At 39.9% G+C, this 11,001-nt stretch overlaps 1 protein-coding gene across 2 annotated transcripts in view; it reads left to right on the top strand.

Annotated features, from left to right (window-relative positions):
• Window positions 1-9,124: 9,124 nt before the first annotated feature.
• LOC124286314 (transmembrane protein 68-like) overlaps window positions 9,125-11,001 on the top strand; it is a 32,586-nt gene continuing 30,709 nt past the window's right edge. For both annotated transcript variants that reach the window (XM_046722678.1, XM_046722686.1), the window contains exon 1: window positions 9,125-9,230. The gene's annotated coding sequence lies outside the window, so the exon portion shown is untranslated. The remainder of the gene's footprint in view (window positions 9,231-11,001) is intronic.

The raw sequence follows: 11,001 nt of genomic DNA, 5'->3' as shown, positions 1-11,001 counted from the left end.
GCCTTCACACGCACACGCACACGCACACGCACACAGTGGCCGACGGGAAGGTTTCTTAAAATTATAGCCATATCAGTTATGTGTCACATAATAAAACAGTTATTGACTTTAGTTTCGGATTCGCCTCGGTGAATGTCCCTTGTCCAAGATCGACAGATCAACCCCAGTCTATGATTGTACAAAAATGCCACTGACGGTAATGTTCACCTGGCAGTAACAATGGGCAAGCTTCCAATATAGCAGCGTACCCTGGATGAAAAGCTGTTCACACAACTGCTGATCTTCTAACGTGAGATGTAGTGTGAGATGAGAGGCAAGAGTTCACATAAGAAAGAGCTGCCAGGTATTTCTCTAACTCTCTGGCTCAGATCTAGAAACTATGTAAAATACATCACTGTTGTAAAATGTCTATACAAACACTGCCACACAACAAAATTTATTATTCATAATGAACGTTCTGGTCATGCTATTTTGACATATTTTAAAAGCTCTTTGCTGGAGCTACAAGGAGGCTGACTGTGTAGTAACGATGGTACAGAAGATTAAAATGCATCTGTAAGGTAAATTTCAAGGTGAGCTTTAGTTCGTTTGAAATTCAATAAAAACATTTATCATCCAAAACTGTGTTCCACAGGAGATATCGCTTGTGTGAGATCAAACGATGTATTACTCACCAGTTGAAGATATCACTGTTTAATAATTTTACAATGTTATTACACATTGTTTAATAACGTATGACGTCAAAATGATTTACAGTTATGACGTCACAATGCTAATACCTCTGTGACAATAGTATTAAGGGGCCTCCACACGGCAAACTAAAGTTTGACAACACATGTAGTCAAACTCGAGTTTGAGGGTGTGAACATTCCAACAACTCGCCACCAACACCATTTCAGAGTTGTCAAACTGTTGTCGAGAAATAGGATAGGTCTCTATTCTCACCAACTTTTGCATCAAACTTTCGGTGTTGTCAAACTCAAGTTTGACGTGTGAAGTGTTGTCCAACTGGTGTTGTTCAGAAACAACCAATCGCAGTCAACGAAATTGTCACGTGACCACACCGATAGAGACATGGAGCTCAAATGACATGAAAGTTTGACAACATGTGTTTTACGTGTGAAAACGCGAGTTTGACAACTTTAAAAATGTTAACAACATGTGTTGTCAAACTTTAGTTTGCCGTGTGAAGGTCGTTTTAGGCATTGCTTGACTTGCGGAAAGCTGGGAGTCATCACACTCGTTGAATTCTTAGGAAAGAAGTACTTGGCTCGATAGTACTTTGCTAATGTTGGGTGAGTAATAAATAAAATACTAAACAATGTCCCGTGTATCGCTTTCGCTCGTTACATACCAAATAGTGGGGCGGTTTAGGCAAAAATTGTGCACTTTGGGTTAAAAGCACCAAACTTGGCACACTTATATACTGAACTATTCCGAACATTTCTGGATATGGATCCACCTCAGCAGTGACCCCTGGTGGCAGAAAATCCAAGATGGCCGCCATTTCGACTAAAATGCAATAGATGTTCCATATATCATAATTATCTTGTCAAATTTCGTATTTCATAGAGGATTAATTGGAACAGTGAGGTACATATTCCTAATTTATTACACAGCGCCACCTGGTGGTGATGAAAATCCAAGATGGCCGCCAAAACATTCAGAAATTGCCTTGTTATACTGCTGTTATTTGTAAGTTATTACCTTTTGGTTTTGGATAAGTTGATGATATTTAGATATATTTAATATTGTGAAAAAGACATTTCAAATAGCAACAAATGAATGTATATATTTGTGCACTCTTGTGTATGATCTGTTGGTATTATGCTTTATAATGTAAGAAATATTCCGGTTAGTATTTTACAAATGCAAAGTTTCAGAGAACAATTTAATGCAGACACCTTTCAGTACTTATTTGCAAGTAAACGATTCTGTTGTATTATTAGTGAGTGAGTGAGTTTAGTTCTACGCCACAGGCAATATTCCAGCTATATGGCGGCGGTCTGTAAATAATCGAGTCTGGACAAGACAATCCAGTGATCAACAGCATGAGCATCGATTTGCACAATTGGGAACCAATGACATGGGTCAAACATGTCAGCGAGCCTGACCAGCCGATCCCGTTAGTCACCTTTTACGACAAGCATGGGTTACTGAAGATCAATTCTAACCCGGATCTTCATGGGCGATTGTCTCAAGAACCCACACCTACTTCAACCAACTCAGACCTTCATGGGTCTGTTTCCAGTGACTGATCATGAATATTGAAACTGTAGAAAGATGTATTGTACTGATATTCCTGGCCATTACTCTGTGATTGCGTAAATTTCATCAGAAGAATATAATACATGACCGATGCTCACGCTGCTGATCACTGGATTGTCTGGTCCAGACTTGATTATTTACAAACCGCCGCCATATAGCTGGAATATTGCTGAGTGCGGCGTAAAACTAAACTCACTCACTGGAAACACTTTCCTTCACAACTGCACAAAACAGTGCCCTTTGGACCAGCTTTGTAACATTTACAAAGGCCTGTTCAAGACTTCGTACAGGTGCAGTATGTCAGTTCATAACACTGTTCTTGTGCCTGACCTAGCGTTGTCCACTATGGTATCCATGTTTTATCACATGCCAACTTCCAACCCCAGTCTGCAGGACGTCGCAGAGATGCACCTCACCTTCCTGTAATGTGTGTTGTTTTAGGGTTGCCTGTGTCTGTCTGGCTTTTGTCTGACTGACGTTCCAAGTCACACTAGTTCTGTCATATAAAAGAATGACAAACAGCTCAAGGAATTGCATTGCATTGTCAGATACAACACAATACAGGTATCTGCTGGGGCATCTGCTAGTGGCAGGAATGCTTGGTGACTTCAGGATACAGATTCCAAGTATCCCAAGCAGTTTTCTTCACGATCCCGGCAAAAAAAAATGAAGTTACATCGCAATTGGTGAAGGCATGCAATACTGACAATGCCTTTTATTTTGATGGAAAGAGGGTAGTTCCAATTTAATGTGCAGCTATATATCCTTTGTGCTTGCCTAGGCCAAATGACAACGTCTGTATAAGCAGTACTAATCAGCACCTTTTCAGCGCACCACGTGAAGCAGCAGATGTTGCAATACAAGACGAGTGTGGGCTTCTTCATGAACTCTTCTGTCAGCTGTTTCAGGAGAGGTTACAACACTTGTCTCAAGGGTGCTATAAATTTGTTTTCCTTCAAATTATGTTGAAGAAACCTGTGCAAAAAGCTCATCTTTGTTCTCATTAACTGAGAAGAAGCTTTCTCAGTTACTTCTCACAAGTGATGATGCTTTGACTATTCTTCTTAGACCCTTGCCACCTTTGACTATGGTGAATGCTTTAAGGCTGTACGTTTAGGTGTCCCAAAGAAGATCCAGTCTGTCCTGGTGTTCACGATACTGGAACATGTATGGCAGAAATACATTCTGGATATCGACTTGAAACATTATGGATGTTCTGGGATGAAGCATCTGCACAATCATGGGGCCATCAAGTATCACTGCAGAAACTTCTGGAGAAGCATCTGGTGGCTCCGCCTGTATATGTTCATGTTGTTCAAGAAGGTCTGTACGAGATCTAATTCCTCCCATCTTGGACAATAAAGGAGGCCATGGTTGATTTTCATGCTCGAAGAAAGTCCCCTTCTCTTGGTAGACATGATATGTACAACCTGGTAAACAGACCACACAGTCACCCTCAAGTGATGCACAATGAGATAGGAAGACGAAGAGTCTTCAGTCTTAAAAACAGTGGCAGCTTGCTCTTTCTTATTGGTTCCTTTATTGGTTTTGATCTGTCAATGAACCTTTCTTTTACAAAACTCTCATATTGAATTGAATTCTTGAATCATTCTAGACGCTTCTGGTCCTGCAACCACCCATCCTGATGGGTTTTCTGTCAGTTCAACTGCCCCTCCATCTCCTTTCACAAGAACATTGATTTCTTCATGAGCCTGATCTAGTACCATGGCAGGGAATGGTCGTTTAGGTTTATGTTCTACAAATCCACCAGAACATAATGTGTGGTACAGTGCTGAGTGTTCCACTGATAAGGAATACATGTTTCTGATGTGAACTGAAAGCGAACGTGCATAGATGACATGATCTAACATAAAGACCCATGGTATTACTCTGACAAGTGATGCTACATACTTTGGGGAATCTGCTTTTCGAATTGCACCCACCAGGAACAAAGGAACAAAGGACCAATACTGAGACTAGGATTGAGAAGCTGACTTTGCATCACACCAACTTCTAAAAGTAAAAGGTTTTCTTTGTTTGGTTCTGTTTCCTGATAGTGAGCATATGCCTGTGGTAGTAGGAAGAGTGTAGCGGATATGATCTGATGGACATGTCTTGTTCTAGCAAGGTGGGTACACTTGATGAAGGAATCAGCAAACCCAGCTACGCAAATTGCAGTTGTCCGTCAAATCCAAGGATCCTCAACGCAGCTATTTCAATCTCCAATCCACCAAACTTGATATAAGGAAACTGGCATCACCATATGATTCCGGAAAATTCCACTGGATTGATGACCTAAGTGTAACTGCTCAACAGCTTTCTTTGCCACATTCACTGAATGTTGTATCGTAGCAACAGAGTGTGCACATTCTAAAAACAGTGGCATAAGCGCTGTTGTTGTTGGAGGGTTTGTTAGTGCATTGTATGCTGCCCATGAGAGAAAAACATCATTATTACCTAGTTCTCATAATCAAGTATTGTGTTAACACAATGTTCATCTTAAGTAAAAGGTCATTTCAAAGGCGGCTCATAATGATCCGTCTTGGTAAAACATAATGGGGGTACACTGGTATAGACGAACGGCAGCTTGACAATGATCTTCCTATTTCTTCCATCAGTTGAACTCTGTTTGATGTTCCCTCCCATTCAACCTTACGGTGCCTCATTAATGAAATATCCATCACAAGAACGCTCTCCAAAATGCATCGACTGCTACAAGCAGCCATCTTAGATTGTTCAAAGGAGACAATTCCAATACTACTTGCAAAAGTGCTGATCTCATTTAAAAAGGCCATACACATATGTGTATTAACAGAATATATTTTAAAATCCATAGCTATAAAACAATTAACATTGTGGAACATAATATCGTTGATCAATACTGTATTCATCATGTTAATCATGTGTTAATTATTTTATAAATAACAAAAAGTAATACTTTAAATGTACAAGGAAAATCATTTTGGTATTAATAGCTAGAACATTCAGTAACAAGGAATTTTTTAAATCCTAAATTAAACTGATCTGAACAAATAATACTGACATTGTGTACAAACATTTAAAACATTCTATAGAAATCTAAATTTGGCGGCCATCTTGGAATTTTGTCATCACCAGGGGGCGCTACATGCTAGATGTAAATTACATACATCACTATGAAGACAATTCCTTAATAAAATACTGAATATGACAAGATAATTATGATATGTTGAGCATGGGCTGACATAGTTAGAGATTTCAGTCAAACTGGCGGCCATCTTGGATTTTCGGCCACCAGGGGGCACTACTGAGGTGGATCCATATCCAGAAATGTTTAGAATTGTTCAATGTATCAGTGTGCCAAGTTTGGTGCTTTTAACACAAAGTGCACAATTTTGACAAAATCCTGGCCTTAACCGCCCCACTAAAACCATTCACTCGTTTCATAAATATGGTATTACACTGGACATCGTTTAGTATTCTCTATATCTCCTAGGAGATATCGTTTTAACAGTAGATTTTGAACAATACCCCGACAATGCTATGACGTCATGAGCATGATGGCGTCACGTGCTATGACATCGCTGTACTACAAATCTAATGGCAGAACAGTGGTCAGAGATGTACGTTTTTCAGTGAAATCTAATGAAGGGTGATTTTGATGATAAATATAATCTCTCCCCTCGTGTCCTCTGATATCCAATATATCAACCACTCGTTGATAAAAGTCCAAATATCCTCGGCAAGCCTCGGATATTTGTAACTTTATCAACTCATGGTGATATATTTGATATCAAAAGACACTCGGGTGAGATTCTCTATATATGTTAATGTGTGCATGCGTGCTCGCAAGGGGAGGGGGGCGGGGGGTCCGCCCTTGATGTTTCAACAGGCCTCTAGTAATTATTTGGTTGTAGGTCCAACTTCGAACTGCCTGTGAACCATTTTGCCAAGTGTCAGCTATTGTTTCAGGTGTGTGTGTGTGTGTGTGTGTGTGTGTGAGAGAGAGAGAGAGAGAGAGAGAGAGAGAGAGAGAGAGAGAGAGAGAGAGAGAGAGAGAGAGAGAGAGATGATATAACCTGATGTTATTTATCATAGATTGTTATAGAGAGTTAGGAGGTAACACAAATAATCGTTTTCTCTTTTCTACGGGGACTAATCTAAGGCGAATACATATGGGATTGGGTCGGCCAGCGTACATAGGAAACAAGGTACGTCCCACTGCATTAACGGCCCTTTGAACTGCTTGTATTGAAAACAATAAAACGTTATAGTGTATTATAATTATACTCAGTAATTGGAAATTGTATTTAGAAAAAAGACGTGCTAGGAATGTGTTGGGTTTTTTTTTGTGTGTGTGTGTGTGTGTGTGCGTGCGTGCGTGTGTGTTCGTGTGCATGCATGTATCCATGTGTCGCTCGCGCAGCACTCAGCAATATTCAAGAAATATTTTAACGTCTTTCCTCTTTGAAACGAAGCAAACAGCAAACATAAAATGTCTCGTACGGTTTAATGCGAAAGTATGGAAGATATAAGTCATACTTTAAGAAATACATTTCCCTCTACCCCTATGTATAGTGTAATAAAGTACAGTTTTGCACTAAACTATAATATTACAGATCAATCACAAGGACTCTTCGTTGCCGTGTTGCTGTTTCCACCGGTGATGTTAAGCCCACAGAAGGAACTGCAAACCATGAAACGGGGAGCTAACCGATTTCAGTAACACTGTAGGAAAATGTAGTACTCAAGGAAAACTGACGTGAATCGTGACGTCGATTACCAAAGGTTCGTTTGATTACCAGGGGGCAAAGTAGAATGGCGTAGTGACGTCAATTTAATGTGACGTAATACAAAGTGTGTACCTTATCGCCTGATAAAGTACTGTCAGTGCCTTTGATCTTAACCTAAACATTTAGCGAAGCATCAACAGGTGTCCTCGTGATTTAACCATAATAGTTCAGTGCAAAAATGTGTTTATCACACTATACGTGGGGTAAACAAACTGTAGTGCTTAAATAAAGTACTGTCGACGCCATTGATCCTTTAGCGACCTGGGGCGGCGGGGTAGCTTAGTGGTTAATGCGTCCGCTCATCACGCCTAAGGCCCGGGTTCGATTCCCCACATGGGTGCAATAAACGTTACGATCTTAGGTCATATGAGAGACACAGTGATATATAGAGGATACTAAACGACCTTCCGTGTAGTACCATTTTTATTAAACGAGGTAATGATTTGATGCTAAATCTTTCACGAGTTTAATAAAAATGGTATTTCACGGAAGCGAGTTAAGTATTCTGTTTATTACTCTCCAACATAAACTGAAAGAAACTGCCTACGAAGTGTGATGACCCTCCCTTAAACTCATCATCACCCCCTAGCCATAAATTATGAACGGTCCCTAAATGGATAGAAACTGCCTACAGTGTGATGACTTTCAGCTTTCCGCGAGTCAAGCAAGGTCTAATACCATTGTGACAGACGTATTAGTATTGTGACATCATAACTGTAAACCATTATGACGTCATACGTCTAGCGGTATTACACTAGTGTAATAGTGCCGTCAAAATACTACACTGCAGTATCTTCCACGGGCGAATAATAAACAGAGATTATTACACGAGCAAGTGTGTCCTACGACTTATTCGAAACGAGTGTGAAATTTTGTATTCCAAGGTCTAATAATACAGTGACAGAGTTATTAGCATTGTGACATCATAATTGTAAACCATAATGACGTCATACGTAAGGCATCACGCGATGTTATTACTCAATGTGTAATAACATTGTAGATGTCAAACAGTGGTGTCTTCAACGGGTGAGTAATAAATATCATATGTCTAAGACCTTGCTTGACTCGCGGAAAGCTAAAAGTCCTCACACTGTAGGCAGTTTCTATCTATTTAGGGACCGTTCATAAGTTATGGCTTGGGGTGTGTGTGTGTGCGCGTGTGTGTGTGTGTGTGTGTGTGTGTGTGATGATTTTAAGGGGGGTCACCCATTTTGTTCTGGGGAGCTAGGGGGGTCAGCAATTTTGTACATATGTACTAGGGGGGGTCAGCAATTTTGTACATAAAAATATTTTAAAATAATGCTTAGAAATTATGGGAAGGGGAGGGGGTCATTGATTTTGTACATGGCATGCAGGGGGGTCACTTATTTTGTACTTAAATTTTAGGGTGGGGTCATTCACATTGTACATGCTTCTCCATAAAAAAACCCATTATCACCCCACCTAGCCATAAATTATTAACTTTCCCTTATGTTGGAAAGTAATAAACGGAATACTGATTTCGCTCGTTTGATACCAAATCATTAACTCGTTTGACAAAAATGGTATTACAAGGCAGGTCGTTTAGTATCCTCAATATATGACACGGGTTATGTTTCAACATATGGGTAATAATTTTAATAAATGTCTATGGTGCTAGGAGGCTCTGTGTGTGTGTGCGCGCGCGCGTGTGTGTGCGTTTGTCCATAACGAAGCACTCAGCAATATTCATGATGTATGTAAATATATCACAGCAGTCTGTAAATTAATCGAATCTTGTTCAGACAATCGAGCGATTGACATCATTGACATTCTTTATCTATAAAGTGTTATTCGATAGCATGCATCACAGAAGCAACGTCACATATGTCGCCTCTTTTACCAGTTTGCTGACGGTCTTACAAGGATCTTCAGTGGTTTAAATTTGTATGTGTTCAGAAAAGCAGAGTTTATACCTCTCACACCCAGAGGACAAGCGAAAATGTATACATGTATATGGCTTAATATACAACAAATCATCTTTTTGTTGGCCGTTTCGCAAGTAAGTGGGTCTGTTTGGGGCTGTTTTGGTAAAGGGCCGTATTAACCACACATAATCTCTTACTTCTAGGCAGAAGAGTTCTCTGTATACACCTTTGAAAAGTATAAGTCATGTTCGATGGCAGTTCTACGTGTTGTTGTTGGAAGTATCTGATACTACTTCGTGAACAGGTAACTGTGGAGCGGTCATTGTTAGGCGATGTTAGGTTAGACTCAGTAGCTGTACCAAGGTTATACCAATAATATTTTGACTCATGCTCAATTTACAATTCATGGCAACCTGTTTTCGACGGTAGACTTTATTGCTATTTGATATTATAACAAGGGTTCACAAATTCAGAATGCTCACTCATATTTTCACGAAACGTGGAAATCCGGAAGTAAAGAAAAATAAATTTAAAAATAACAAATCCGTCCATGACTAGTTCCAAGTTTTTTAGTCGCTTGTCGAACCGTTCACATGTGGGGGACCAAAACCGATAGAATACACCACTATGCTCTGAATTCATGCTAAGCTTTGCCCAGTCAGGCAAACTCAAACTCCCATCAAGAGGAGCTAATTGTTCAATAGTTTTGCTTACATAACGTTTGTCAGCACCACAACTGTTCTGGTGGGTTTCACTGTGATAGTAAACATCACAGACCTGCAGCACATTGGGCTGTCCCCACACTGCAGGCTGACACACAGTGATGTCACTGAAATACTGATCAAAAGGGAATTTATCCAAAACACTTCACCAAAGCCACTCCGACCCATGAAGATCTGAGTTTGAATTGGTCTTCAGCAATCCGTGCTTGTCGTAAGAGGTGACCAACTGGATCGGGTTGTCATGCTCTCTGACGTGGTTGACCCATGTCATCATATCCAATTCGTGTAGATTGATACTCATGCTGCTGAACTCTGGATTCTTTACAGTCCACCGCCATGTTGCTGGAATATTACTGAGTGCGACGTTAAACAACAATCAATGATGTTTATAGACAGAGAACAAGTGGTTAGGCTTTAACCCTGGCAATGCTCAGGCGAAATGTGGACAGTGCGGCAAGGAAAATACCTGCAAACACCACTAATTGTACTCTCTACTGTTTCTGCATTTATGTGCAGTAAATATGGTGTACTCATAAAACATATTATGTATTTTAACTTCTACTTCAAATTAAACATAACAAGCAATTAAAACATTTGGCACAATTTAATAAATTCAAAAGGCTGGAAGATACATCATGAAACTTGTCAGTATGCAGCCAGTTACAAAATGTTACAGTAATGTAATAATGTATATTATCTCCCACACAGTACAATTAAGTATGTAGCTTGCATATTGAAACTGACGGCCAGACAAGGAATTGCGTGATACATTGTGTGACTCCACAAACCAGAAAAGCTACTGGGAGGGAGTGGAGGGTAAAGCTTGTGTGCGACAGCAGTCGCCATGCTAGCCGTAAGCACAGTGTTTTATGAAACACCAAGGAAGATAACTGTCCACATCACAAATCAAATGTGCTTTAAGTCATGAGCTGGTCAAAGGGAGGCAACTCTTTACGTACTGTTAAAATCAGTTTTACTTAAGAAATACACTTCGCTCTACCACCATGTATAGTGTAATAAAACACACTTTTGCCCTGAACTATTATAGTTAAAGCACGAGGACGAGAACTATTATAACGTTAAAGCACTCGGACGCAAGCGTCCTCGTGCTTTAACTATAACAGTTCAGGGCAAAAGTGTGTTTTATTACACTATACATGGTGGTAGAGCCGAAGTGTATTTCTTTTTTAAGATGCCAAATTTAATACTTTCTAAAGATAATTACGATTAATTTAAGGCAGAAAACAAACGACGGTGTCGGTGACCTAAATTAAGAATCCTCGCACAGGGCTAACTGGCACGCTGTTCTATTGATGTGTCTGCCACCTACGTTAAGACAAACGTTACCAGAAA

This window comes from Haliotis rubra, unplaced genomic scaffold (assembly GCF_003918875.1).
Source record: "Haliotis rubra isolate DU_JTF1 unplaced genomic scaffold, ASM391887v1 Scf110, whole genome shotgun sequence".
Taxonomy (NCBI): Eukaryota; Metazoa; Mollusca; class Gastropoda; order Lepetellida; family Haliotidae; genus Haliotis; species Haliotis rubra.
This window is presented reverse-complemented; position numbering and strand designations above follow the sequence as displayed.